Source organism: Ambystoma mexicanum, chromosome 6p (assembly GCF_040938575.1).
Source record: "Ambystoma mexicanum isolate Mex_15411 chromosome 6p, UKY_AmexF1_1, whole genome shotgun sequence".
Taxonomy (NCBI): domain Eukaryota; kingdom Metazoa; phylum Chordata; class Amphibia; order Caudata; family Ambystomatidae; genus Ambystoma; species Ambystoma mexicanum.
Window position 1 is genome coordinate 1,317,210,021 of NC_090935.1, and position 14,356 is coordinate 1,317,224,376.

A 14,356-nucleotide genomic window follows, 5' to 3' on the forward strand; every position below is an offset into this window, starting at 1 on the left:
GGAGTGTCCTCGGGAGCTGGCATTTGGGAAATGCCAGCTCCCGATCCTAGATGGATCAAAGCTTCGGGAGAGAGATGTTTGCTCCACATCAATTCCATCCTTCAACTCTCCTGGACAAAACAATTTCGTGATACTACAGGCCTTCCTGTCGCCCTCCAAGAATAAGACCTATCCCATTCTGGCCTTGGTGGACTGCGGAACTATGGGAATCTTCATTGATCAAGACTGGGTTGCTAGTCGTCATATTCCGTACGAGACACGAAGCACCATGCAGCCAGTGGAAGCAATCGACGGAAGACCCCTCTCTTCAGGACCCATAAGCCTGCAGACAAAAGAGATCAAACTTTCCATAAACCATCACCAAGAGCGGATTACATTTGACATCATTAAGTCAGCTCATTACCCCATGGTATTCGGTATGCCCTGGTTACAAAAGCACAATCCGTATATCAATTGGACAGCAGGATCACTATTCCTGGGCTTAGAGTTTTGTATGTCCCCACTGTCTATCCCTGGATCCCTCCTCGACACCTCCTAAAGAACCACTAAGAGACCAGAAAACACCACTCATGGTTTCCAATATCATACAAGTCCCAGAGGCCTATTGTTTTCTACCCCTTATTTTAGTATTCTTCGGGTCTTGTGCTACCACCATTAAATCTAGTCTATTTCTTGTCGATCCCTTCTCACTGCCTCCTGTGGCAGGGATGGGCTTCTCGTTGCCTCCGCTCCTTGATCTCTTTCTTGCCCTGCACCTTAATCATTTCTACCACCTGGATCTTCCCCCATCATTGTCCCTTGCTTGTTCTACTTTTTGTCCCAGGACCGTCCATACCCTCTCTTCCCATCAACTTTTTCAACACAAACATTTGGAGTCTGGAAGCGGAGCTTCAAAGGAGAGTTTCGAAGCAGTCTGTGGCAGTCCTTCCTGTGTTGAGTCTGCTTTTCATTTCCACACTCCTTGTGGGAGGAGACAGTGTACATAAAACCAGCTCCAACCGCGGAGCGGACGTGGAGTCTGGAAAGCGAGTTTCGAAGGAGAGTTTCGAAGCAGTGTGCCGAAGTTTGGGGGAGTGGGGTGTCCCCCTCCTTCAGCAAAGCAATGGAGGATGCAGGGATGCGCCTCCTCAGTAATCCCTCGAGCCGAGAGGACTCGGGCTTGGACTTGAGGAGCCCCCTTAAAAACCCTGCACGTCAAAGAAGAACGGTTTCTGCATCATCAGTTTCAGTGAGTACCGGAGATCCTACAGGTATGGACTCACGAGAACTTAAATCTTTGCCATTTCCTCTTACAATTGATGATACTCCATTTAGTGATTCAGACCCCCCCCTTATGCACTCCCCCTACATCAACAAGTAAACCCAATCACTGGGTCAACACACGTGGTGACATCCCTCGCATTGGAGCCTCCCCAACCCCCCACGAACAACTTACTGATTAGCAAAGAAGCAGTGGAGAGTATGGAGGGGCAATCAGGCGGAGGGCCCTCCGGTTCGAAGCAGCCGAGACTCCCGCAGTCCCCACGTCACTGTCAGGACGTGGGAGAATTCGGGAATGGCATTCGGGCTGTTGAGGGAGGGCCGGGTGTGAGCGAGGAAACCAGAACTGAACGGGGAGCGGGGGTGGAGGTGGTCCAGTCGGCTCGGGCCAGCAGGGGGGACTTGCTATTGGAATGCTGCGAGGAAACCCCAGAGGTGGATGGGCGAGAGGGGAAGGCAGCCCCACCCCTGATCCCAGGACTAGTCTCTAGCCCAGCTGACCAACCTACGGCCGGTCGGGAGGTGACGAGTGGAGTACAAGAGACATCGGCAGTAAATATAAACATCAAATCCTCGCTGAACATTGCCATTGAGCTCCATCCTCCTATGATATGTCCTGATCTAAGAAGCCCAGACACACTGTCTATTGTGGATGTCTCCCTACCAGTAGAAATTAGAAACCCCCAGGAGGGAGGGAAAGAGGAAACAGAACTCTCTCAACTGAGGGGGGAAACTCAGTGATCTAAGTCCTGAAAATTCCGGCATTATATCTGAAGTAAACGAACAGCACCCTGATTTTGATTCTACTTCACCTAGGAAACCCCAAGTGAAAAATCTTCAAAGAAAGCCTGTGCAAAAACAAATGAGTAGTAATTCAAAAACACTATCAGTGATGGGAAAAGTAATTCAAAGAAAAAGTCAAAATATCTTCAATAAAAGAGGTCTGAAGAAAATTAACCCGAGAACAAAAAAGATACTCAACCTTACAAACCCAGTAGCTAGATTTTTCCAAAGCCCACCGACTAAAGGACAATGTCAAATGGAAGAATTGTCGGACGCAGAGTTACTGGAAGGAGAAGTCTCGATTATAATTAACAGGACGGAAGATCCGATTTATATTGTGTCTGGAACGAGATCAGATACACCAAGACCAGCATTAAAAACAGGAATTCGATATTTCAAAGACCCCGAATTACAGGGGCAGAAACATTTCGCACAACCAGAGACAACACAAGAAATACCAAGCATCATCTCCCGGGAAACCCAGAACCAATTGACAAAGGGGTCTACCTCCACACCGCATACACTTACAGCATGCGGTAATATAAAGGAGGTCGTACATCTCAGACCAAAGGAGTCTAGGGAACCCACTATACACGAAAATGATTTGCTGCAGGGTGAAAGAACCATAAGAGACATACTGTATGAAACCCCGCATCTGGATAATGATCTAAAATCTCCACAAAAAAGAAAAGATCTATCAAGAGCGGGAAAGAACACACTGGATTTAACATCGGACTTGAGGCCTGTGGAAGCAAACCAAAAAAATACTGCGACAAGCTTGCTCAAAGAAGTGGAATCAATGGCAGCAAGACTCTCGGGACCAAAATTCTCAGGAACCAGCTCCACGCCAGGCCCCCTACCCCGATCACCCCAACAAAATAGAAGGTACTCATTTAGTTCAGTTAATAATACGAAAGACACAACAACATCTAATAGAAGGTCCTCAATTTTGATTGATGACAACGAGAAAGAAACAACAACAAAAAAAACAGACATTTTTGCAGTAATGTCGGCGATGACTATCGCCATGAACCCATTTTGTAAACTCTACGAATCTATTAATGACACCTTGAAAGATCAGCAAACTTTGATAGCAATGCTCCATACAAAAATGATCTATATACAAGGTTTCATTATTGCACTTGAGCAAAGGTGGGGGGGGGTGCTTCCTGTCAAAGGACCCTCTATCCATAAAACTGGGAATTAAGTCAACAAAATGTCCTGGAAACAGTGTACCCGATACAAGAAAAAAACAGAGCGATACCCCAAACTGAGGATACATCAAATACAGTTTATAAAGAGCTGTTCAATGAGAAAGGACATCTGATCGTTGAAACAGAAGGAGAAATTGAGACACAGACTGAGGTACGAAATACCCGAGGAGATAACAAGAAAGATTCCAGAGTAAACTTACGAAACCAAGAAAGGCCCAAACAAGGGCAGGAAACGAAGAAACAAACGGGAAATGGTTGTGTGGTAATGTGTCTGGAAAAAGACGTTTTGACCACAACGAGGGTCACCAGGGAAGGGGACAGTGAGTCCCAAGTTGATACTCAAAGAGTTGAGCTCCAAAAGAGACTTACTGAACAGCACAGTGACCTACAAAACAAGAAACAAACAACATATCCGCTTTTTTAAAACCAAAAATGTATTAAAAAAAAAGAAGATAGAACTAGAGTGGTTACACTTGAAACAAAGCAACTCCACTCTGAGTCAACAAAGACTTCAAGAAATAATCCGACCAATAAAATTCAGTTGAAGGAACAGTCGAAAAAGAGAACGGTTATCATTCAAGACATAGAGCCATTGATTATGGAGGAAACAGAGCAAGTAACCCATTTAAAGGAACGGCAAAGGGTGACAAAGGACCAGGACGAGAGTACTGATCTCATGGACCTATCTGTATATTCAATTGGCACCTTAAAGGCAGAGGCCAACCAAATGACGCAACAACAGTGCTCTGTGACAGAAAATCCGGTTGAATTTCGGAAAAAGAGCAAATTAGTCTATTCTTGACGTTGGAAGAAAGGCGAGAAAAACTGTGCAGCCATTTCTTGCCCAATAAAACAGTCAAAACACTCCAAACAGGAGCAGTGAAAAAGGGGAAAGATCACGAAGAGAATTACCTTAATACAAGGGAAAGAGAATATAGAAGTTGATCTCCACGTACCAAAAGAAACATGAAAACTCAGTTCTGGGAGGAAATCCAATCTGTAAACAACAGAAAGAAAGAACAGAAGCAGCAAGAAAATTTGGAATCTATTCATGAAAGAAACCAAAGAAATAAAACAAACAATAATCAATCCAATGAAAAAGACACTTATATTGCATACAGTAAAAAGATTGGTAGTGAAAGGTATTTCAAATTGGAACATTTGGACAACACACAAGATCAACTAAACTGATATTGAATAGAAAAAACACACTGGCCTTAATTAAATGTTTACCAAATCTGAGACAAATAAATTCTGAAGATATCAGATTTGTGGAGTTCAGCTCTACAGGAAAAAGAGATTGCGTTTATTTGCATATCCCATCTCCTATAATCAGATCAATGATAATAATTGAAAAGGAAAACTTCCAAAGGATGGGGTTTGATATGACTGAATGTCATGTAATAGGAGAAAACGAGCCATACGAAAAAAGGAAAGGAGAATCACAAGTAAATATACAGCTAAATCAAAGGAACAAAAAGGGTGACAATAAAGAATATTTACTGAGTTCAACCAAAACGATGGCACAAAGAGAGGCTGAAATTGGGAATATAAAGCGAACAGTTACTGCGAAGAGGCCAGAACAAAGATCACTCTCAACAACAGAAGAAATGGCAAAAAATTCCCATGTGGATCCCGTAAATAACGGTGATTACTCTAAAGAATCTCTCCAGAGTTTGAAAATAGCCACAATCAGCCCCAACAATGAGTCAAAGGGTGACCTCTCCCGATGGTCATGGATCCCAAGTGCACTAACAAAGAGGAGCTAGCCATGCATAAAGGAGGGGATGAGAAGTAAGGAAAAGGGGAGTCCTGCGACCAAAGAACTGAAGTTGGATAACATCACAATGGGCAGTTGGAACACTAGAGGCTTCACCCATTTACTAACAACAAGTGACTTAAATTTAGGGGATTTTGACATCTTGTGCCTACAAGAGACTTGGTTAACAAAAAAAACATACTTGGAGGGCTACGAAATGTACCTATCTCCGGCGACACGCTCCGAACGGGGGCGTTCGACCTCAGGGTTGTTGACAGCCATTAGAGCTGGAGTGGGGTTTCAGTATATAAAAACGGAAACATTGAACACCCATTTCCAAGTATCCATCTTAAAATGGGTAAATACAACCCTGGAAAAGAACAAAGACATTCTAAAGGATGAAATAGTAATTTTAATAAATATGTATTGGAATCCTGCGGCAATTAAGAACGAGGATTTCCTGAAAATGACAGACACTATACTGGAGAAAATACACCTGGAATGGGCGCCGAAATGTATTATTCTATGTGGAAACCTTAATGCGATATGCCCTAAAATACACACTCTTGAAGGAGCAAGGAAAAAGGTACCGTTAAACATGGTCCGAGGACAGTTGTGGATTGCGGCGATGTCGTCCTGGGACCTACATAGCCTAGAAAACTCAATAGCTAACTGTGGTCCAGTAATTCCGACATGGGAGAGAAAGGACTGGAGTACAAATTTAGATCATATTTTTGTCTCAAACGAAATGTTGAGGATCGTGGATGATTTTGAGGTGGTTAGAACATTGAACAGCAACCACAACCTACGACCACAACCTATTAAAGGTAAAATGGTCTACTGGGAGAAGCCCCAGATCGATCATGACAGCTGAGATTGAGTCGTACAAAGGAGGAGCAAAACTCTGCCTATCGGCAAAAGCAGTGGTCGAACTAAACGACTCATACATCTCTATCTGCAATTTGAAGCACAAAAAGGCCCCAACTAATGACAAAGACAACATCGACTACCAACCTTTGTTAAAAATCTATGAAAAGAAAAAAAGGTTTGGCCAAACCATGAGATAAAAGTCCATATGCACAAATTTAACAAAGGCATAGTGGAAGAGAGGAAAAAACTAAGGAAACTAAAACGCAGTGCAAAGAAGATAAACACCCAAGAGATGTCAAACCTGGTAAAAATAGCAGTGAGGGCATATAAAAACTGGTTATTACAACAAAGAGCTAAAATCAATCAAGCAGATGCAGCGGCAATGCTAAAGGTAGTATGGAGTAGAAAACCAAGAGACTTTTAGTCGCTTATCAGAACAACTTCAGGATCTCAAAATAATCCAATAAATAACTTTGTCGAGGAAGAAACTTGGATTGAACATTTCAGAAATCTGTTCCAGCAAGTTAAATGTGACAACTTAGTAAACCCAGAATCTTCAAACACTACTACATGGATTAACACCTGGGATTTGGAGGATATTAAGAGGAAACTTGTTCGCCTAAACAATTCCAGGGCTCCTGGACCAGATGGTATTACGAATACGGATTTAAAAGAACATCAAGAAGAATGGGCAGTCTTTATTCACAAGGTTATAAAGAATTGTACAACTTTTAGAACTATACCAACCTCAAGGACGACAGCCAATATTGTCCCAATTTATAAACACGGGTCAAGAGAAGATCCCAAGAATTACCGTCCAATAGCACTTCTCGATGTGGTCAGGAAGGTGTACGGATCATTACTCTTGGAAAACTTTCAAAAATGGGCAAGGTCGTTGGGCAACGAAGATCCACTTCAATCCGGGTTTGTGAAAGATGCAGGCATGGCACCGAACATCTTGCTATTGAGTGTCTTAAAAAGTAAGATCCACGAAGGGAGCCCAAAAATTCATCTGGCATTTGTTGACCTGGTCCAGGCTTTTGACCAGGTTAATCGGGAAACCCTATGGGAAAAACAGAGAATAAGAAACTGCCCGGCTAGCATCTTAGATCCCATCAGAGATCTCCATCAAAATACCTCTATCAGGGTTCGTTTGAACCGAGAATGGCGACTATCAGAGCGAATTCCTACGGCCAGAGGCGTTAAGCAAGGGTGCCCTCTCGCCCCGACGCTGTTCAACTCATTTGTATGGGATATTAAAGACTGCAAATTAGAAATTCGCTCATTTCCACTGACAGCAGGAAGTACAAAAATGTCAAGATTACTCTTCGCAGATGACCTTATTTTATTGGACTATTCCCCAATTGGTTTTCAGCGCCAATTAAATGAATTGGCAGTCTACATTAAGAAGAAGAATTTGGAAATTAACAGGTCCAAAACTAAGGTCATGACAGTGGAAAAACGAAACACACACACTGAGAATTTCAAATGGACTCTAGAAGGGGAAGCTATTGAACAAGTAAAAGAATTTAAATACTTGGGAGTGGTTCCAAGTAACAACAAGCAAGAATATCCGATGCAAAAACATCTGCTGGAAAGAGCAAGGAAGCTGGCAACCCAGGCTAAAGCCATAGATGGAAGATTTGGCCAATACACAACAATCCCCTTGATACAATTTCACAAGGGTAAGGTGGTCCCGTCCCTAAACTATGGCGCAGATGCCCTACTGACGATCCCACGAGAATTCTGAAAGCGCATAGGTCTCTTCTGGCGAAGCGCATTAAATCTACCAGAGTCAACACCTATATCAACTGTTCGGCAGGAATTGTGTTTACAATCATTGTAATCAATGATAATTAGAAACACAATAATGCTCTACAGAAAGATCTCAATCAGCAAATATCAAAATGTCATGACCATCATTCGCAGAGAACTTGAAGAACAAAAAAGCAATTTGTTGTTGACTTGGAAGCAAGGAAATTTAAAAATCCTGGAAGAGATGGATAGCTCTGAGGAAGAACTAATCCAAAACCCTGACAAGGTTAAACAAAAACTCTGGGAACAAGACTGGATTGAGACTACATCTTTGGGAAACAGAAGTAAATTAATAAAACATCAACCTCCAACAATGAGGAGGATAAATGAAATACCAATACATCGAAAAATGTTTCCCAATAAGTCTATAAGAAATATTTTCTTGCGACTCCGAATTAATCTCCTGCCAACAAATGAGATCAGAGCGATAAGGAAGGTATCGCTAGATAACAGCTGCCGCTTCTGCAAAGAGAACGATCAAATTGAGTCATTAAGGCACTTGTTACTATCTTGCCCTAATCTGACGAATTTGAGAAGCAAGCACTTGGCACACATACTTAAAGCGTCGATAACATGCGGAGAAGAAGATTGGTGGAATCGACTATTAGAGGGGGACAATACCTCTTATGTGATTGCGGTTTCTCAATTCTTTACCAATCTGAAACTTCAAGATATGGTCTAAGATTGCACTGCGACCAGTTGGAAACCCTCCTTCTGCTCTCTTAGCCTTTGGATCTTCACCCCGCTACGCTTCCCTGGTTTTGAAGTAGAGGGTACTCCAGTGCCCTGTTCCCCTTTTCCTTTCTTTTCTTCTCTTCTTTTCCTCTGCTTCGCTCATTTTATTTAATATGAAGGAACTTTAACACTTTTAATCAAGATCAGACATACTAAAGACGAGGAAGTTTTTTTTTTCTTGTAAAAAAATGTCTTAAATTGAATCAAGTAATAAAAAAAAAAAATGTCTCCCAGGGTTGAATCTAACCAGAAAATCTCACTTCCAATCCCCTATTTTCTGCACTGGTACCCTTATTTCTGGTGATATTTCTTCAGGTTTTTGTAACCTGGCGAACCTTTCCCGCAACGCTCTTACCTTGTTGTTTATATCTGCTTGTGGACCCCCTCGGTATACTGGTGATACAGGCATGTCAGCGCTTTTGCATGGGTTATATGGAGGTGGAGCTGCAAAAGCTCGAGTCCCCCCTAATTGCTAATCCTGTCGTTGACACTCTCTCTACCATTGCAGGCTTATAGAATGGATGTGTATACCTTACTGCACGTTCAGGTATGACGGGGTATATCCGCTTATATTGGATCTCTTTTTCATCCTCCCGATCTTCCATATCCTCGAATAATAACCAGAGATCTAGAATCTCTTTTCTTTTTTGCTATTGTTTCCCTTTATATTTTGCTGCTAAAAAGATGGACATTTTTTCTAGCATGTTTCTGTTATGGGAGCCCTGCACTGGCCAGGAACAGGACCTACGCCATTCCTTTTGGGGTTTCTTCGCCATAATGCTGCGCAAGTCCCTAATGCTTCACTTAGACTGTACAACTATGCTGCGCACGTTGCTGCTTGTTACACAAAAATACAAATCAACCCACTTTTTCCCCCACATCCCTTTATTCTTTTCCACTTTGATATCTCTCTCACACACACACACACACACACACACACCCCCCCCCCCCCCCCCCATCCACCTGCCTTTCTTTTTTACCACAATAGACAGCAAGGGAAAATATACAAAAATAATTGACTAAAACCCAGGTCCATTCCTTATACCGAGCCACTACTTATTTTTGCTTTTATTGTCATAAAAAGTATAATGTGTGGTACTACCTTCTCAACCTATTATGGCTGAAGATCCCTTACTTCTCAGTCTTTATACGCTGAGGATCCCTTACCTCTAAGTCTTTATAAGCTGAGGCTCCCTTTCCTCTCAGTCTTTATAAACTGAGGCTCCCTTTTCCCATTATAAAAAGTAGGAACACAGAAATACGTGACAATTTCAATACATAACCCACCTCCTATCCAAACTATACCTTTACACATCACCTGAAATTCTATTCAATCTATACCATAACACATCATCAAAAGTCCTATTCAATCTATACCACTGACCTCGTACTTCATCAACATACTGTCATACATATGTGTCCTCTTGTTGTTATCACTTACAAGAGTATACTACTCACATGTGTGTGTTCACTCGAGTTTACCTCAGTTATGAAGTCCCATTACTGGCCTGTCTTTCTCTATGGAGCCACGCCCTGATTTAGTGAGCAGAGAGGATTTCTTTTAAAATGGCTCCTACTAAAACTGTTCAGGAAGTACATCTTTTTTTATTTTGGGGACTGGTCTCTGTAGATGGGCGCGACTTCTTCCTGGTGACTGGCCTGGGCTTTCGCAAAGTATGGGGGAAAAACTGATATCACGTCAGGACGTCACCACTGTAATGGTGGCCCTGATTATAACAGTGTCCTGAATTATGCTCACACCAGAATAAATATACTCCTGTAGGGAAGTAAGGCCAAGAGTCTATCTTGCAAGGATAACAAGTTTAATTTTATAAAAATGAGGATGGTAGCAAAGAACTCTGCTGCTGGAACAGTGTTCTATTGTCCCTTATCCGTTCCTTTCTTCGGCCAAACTGGTGCCAGGCAGAGGTTTATATAGTCTGGTCTTGCTGTAGTGGAGTCACTGAATACAGGCTGGGGCTCCATCCCAATCCATCTTTCTTCCATACAAGGGATGCTCCAAAGCCTTCCTTTGTTCATTGGCAGCGATATTCTGCCAGAACATGCTGCTCTACATTTTGCAAGCCTATGCAAAATACAGCTCATGCTTTCCTTCATTTTGCTACCTATGAATATTTTATGTACAAAAACATTTCCCAGTAATTGTCTCCATACTTCACTCATTCTACTAATGTTTTTTTATCTGGTTCTATAATCTTCTTTTAAACCTTATTTTCAGAATTCTGAATTTTGTGCATGGAGAATGTAAATCTGAAGCGGTAGCTACGAGGCCATGGGGTAGGACACGCTCCATCCGAGCTCCTGCTGATCCTGCATGATCCTATGACGTACCATAAGAATAAAGTAGCGGTTGGGCCACCAAATGCAGAAGCAGATTTATGAAGGTGCGTTGCCCGCCCGTGAGTGAGCTGGAAGCTGGACGAGGTGCTGATAATAAGTTACAGGCTTCTGGAAGTTTGCGTCCAGTGTGAAGATGAAAAGAAAGATGGGCGGCGGGAAGGAACAAAGGACTGGGCAGTGACCGCGAGCTACTGGGCAGACTGACAGGGACGAGGCGGCAGAGACAAGCATTCACAGCCCGGGGCATGAAAGGAAGACAGACCGATGCGCATAAGTATACAGATACATTGTATACTCTGAATGCATTATATCTGTGGCAGCCTGGGAGCGGCTTGGAGGCCTGCAGCAGTATTGGGAGGACAGTGTTCGGCTGGAGCCCCACACACACACAAGCGGCATAAGTGGGAGGCTGGCAGCACCAAACTGGTCTAGTACACCGCTACTGGGGGTGCTAAGAGGAAATCCGATGGCACCGCCTCCAACGCACCTGACTGAAGGACCCTCCCAAAGCGGAACACGATAAGTAGTTCCCATAGTGAAGGCGCAGCTGGAGCACGATACAAAAGCATGACAGTGCGGTGCGTATGAGCGCCTGAAGAACGTACAGCGTTTGTGGGTCGCTCTGGCTAGCTGTGCAGCGGGTGGGTGGCGACACTATGAAGGTCCAGGAATGAGGGACTAAACTTGCTCAGCAGTGTTGATCCCAAGGGAGCCGGTGCGCAGAAACAGAATAAAGGAAGTATCCTGTGTGAGGAGGAACGAACAATTCACCAGAGGCCTGCCCTATCTGTGTGCAGATCGCTATACTGGTCATTCCTGAGCGGTGCCGCTCATACCAGCAGGGAAAATAGGTGAGAATTGATTGTGGACCGTTATAGTAGCAGGCTGGGAACAGGTTTCAAAGAGCTGTGCTACACTGATCATATGAGCAGAACAGTCCAGCATAACGGTTACAGACCCCGCTATTAGAGGTGCTGAAGTCAGCTGGCCATAGCTATAGCCCGGGATCTGGCCGTTGACACCTGGTTTGTGGCCTGATCCTGCCAGGGCCCCCCAGGTATGCATCTGGAAGAGGGGGCGGATGAAGTAACGGTTGCACTAAGGACTGGACGTTAAAAGTAGTGCTGCAGGGATGCTTGCAGCCAGGCGCTCTGCAGAACAAGAGTGTTTTTGCGCGACAGAGGCAGCATCATTCCGGAAGATATAAAATTTGGGGATGAGAGCCAGGAATACTCCACGAGAAGGCAGGAGCGCCTGGATCGTGCTGTCTTGGAAGCCAGCCAGAGGGATTTTCACCAGATACAGGAGATTAGGCAGCCAGAGCGCCCAGTGAGACCGCCGTAACGGCACCCTAGCATAAGTACAGACAAATTGGAAGGTGACAGCAACCTTGGGCAGCGTGGGAAGGCGTACCATAATTTACCCAATGGCAGGTAAAGGCAACAAGTCAAAAGGAAGCAGACCACCATGGAAGCCTTCCCGAAAGGCCAGACGAGTGCCGAGAGGGATAATGACACATGTGGTCAGCAACAACAAACACAGAATTAAAAGAAAGATGCAAATCCTAGCCATCAGCTGATCCTTAATGCCATTGCAGCCTCGCAGGCGACGATAGAAGAAAAGATAGACGAGGTGAGGATTGATGTATCCGCCTGTTGCGGCAAGATGTTCGGGGACTAGCTGAGTGCACATCTATGCTAGAAAAGCAAGTGGAAGAGAACACTGCGATCGAGACCCAGATGGCAAAGGAAGTCGACATACTGAAGCAAAAGGTGAAGCTGCTGGAGTATAGGGCGGAGGACGCGGAAGGAAAGGCGAGACAGAACAACATAAGGATTGTTGGCCTCCCAGAGGGAATGGAAGGTACCAACCCTATCAACTATGTTGAGAACCTGTTACAGCAGGAACTGGGAGCTGGGAACATAACGCAGGGGTTAACCATTGAAGGTGCACACCGCTCCCTAGTTAGGAAGCCGCCACCTGCCCCTCTCCCCCGCAAGGCCCATGATAGCAAAGGTCCTAAACTATAAAGATTGAGAAAAGATCCTTGTATTTTCTAGGAATGGAGGCGATATACAGAGGGAATCGGCGAAACTGGCCATATATCCGGCCTACACCTTCCAGGTACAAAAGAGCAGTGCACAATTCATTACCACGAAAGGGACACTTAAAAAAACAGGTCTGAAAAACATGCTGTTATACCCCGCAAAGTTGAAATAATACATAACGGAAAGGCTCTGTTTTTCGAGACGGCATCTGAAGCACAGGATTGGATGGACAATGCCAAGATCTTACCACTGGACGAATGAGAGCAGAAGCAAAGAGGAGAGCATGCTTGGCAGCAGCAGAGATGAGACTGGAATATAATGTACTTATTAACGTGGGCACCTTCTATGGAGGACCAATGTGAGATTACCTAGCTAAGCAAGTACTATGGCTCTGACATCACAACTGCTAGCTACAGGCAGGAGCACCAACGGAGGGGAGGAGACCGCTTACCACCACATATCCTTTGTTTGTTTATAGGGTGCAATGTTGTACCCACCTGCTGGTAACTAGGACCCCCGGTTAGTTGGGGGTGGAGGGGTTCTGAGGAGCGGAAGCAGGGAAAGTCTAAGGATGCATTGCATTGCTGGAACGTTCAGGGTTGGGGGGAGTTTTGTTATATGTTGGGGGAGAGGCAGGGGGGGATGCGGTTGGCAGAGGGGGGCATAAGGGAAGCCTGGAAGAATAAAGAAATTGCTACACACAGAGATAACTAAGAGCAGTCACAGTCATAAAACTGAAATGGTGGTTGAGGGGAATAAAAAACAATGGGAGACTGGATAAAACCAATGACATGGAATGTCTGAGGAATGAATAGCTATGTTAAGCGGCTGAGGATATTTTCTTACTTAAGAAGACAAAATGTTGGGATAGCTCTGCTGCAGGAAACACACCTAAACGCAATGAAACTCAAAATGTTGGGAAGCTCATGGAGGGGGGAGATGATGGGCTTTACTTACTTCACTTAGGCAAGAGGGTTCCTAATATGGGTTAGCCCCACTATTCCATTCAAGAGACAGATGATGATGGGTGGATGGTTATATTACATGGCATGTTGGAAAATGGAGAGGTATGCATAGTCGCACCCAATTATGATGCCACCGTTTTCTTTAGGTCTCTATATGCACGGATGGGCCCCTATAGGGTCAGAACCGTCTTCTGGGCGGGGGCGGGTGTGATTTTAACTGTACTTTGGATCCCTCCATAATATGGTCTGACACCAAATACAAAAGGCCAGCCCCGCCGGCTAATATTCTGCGTACCCTCACGCAACACTTTCAGTTAGTAGATGTATGGAGGTTGATAAATGGGGATAAGAGAGACTACTCGCACTACTCCACCCACCATAGAGTCCACACCAGGCTGGATGATCTGTTTGCAGCCCAAGAATGTATCAGGGAATTTGTGGGGGTCGAATACCAGGCCAGAGTCCTAACACATCATGAGCCCCAGGCAGCAGTTTGGAGGGTGGTGCCCCACAGCCCACCCATACCCACGTAGAGATTGAGAAGCG

General features: G+C 44.4%; 1 protein-coding gene across 2 annotated transcripts in view; it reads right to left on the reverse strand.

Annotated features, from left to right (window-relative positions):
- CNTLN (centlein) overlaps positions 1-14,356 on the reverse strand; it is a 2,346,865-nt gene that overhangs the window by 1,693,580 nt on the left and 638,929 nt on the right. The window lies entirely within an intron of this gene.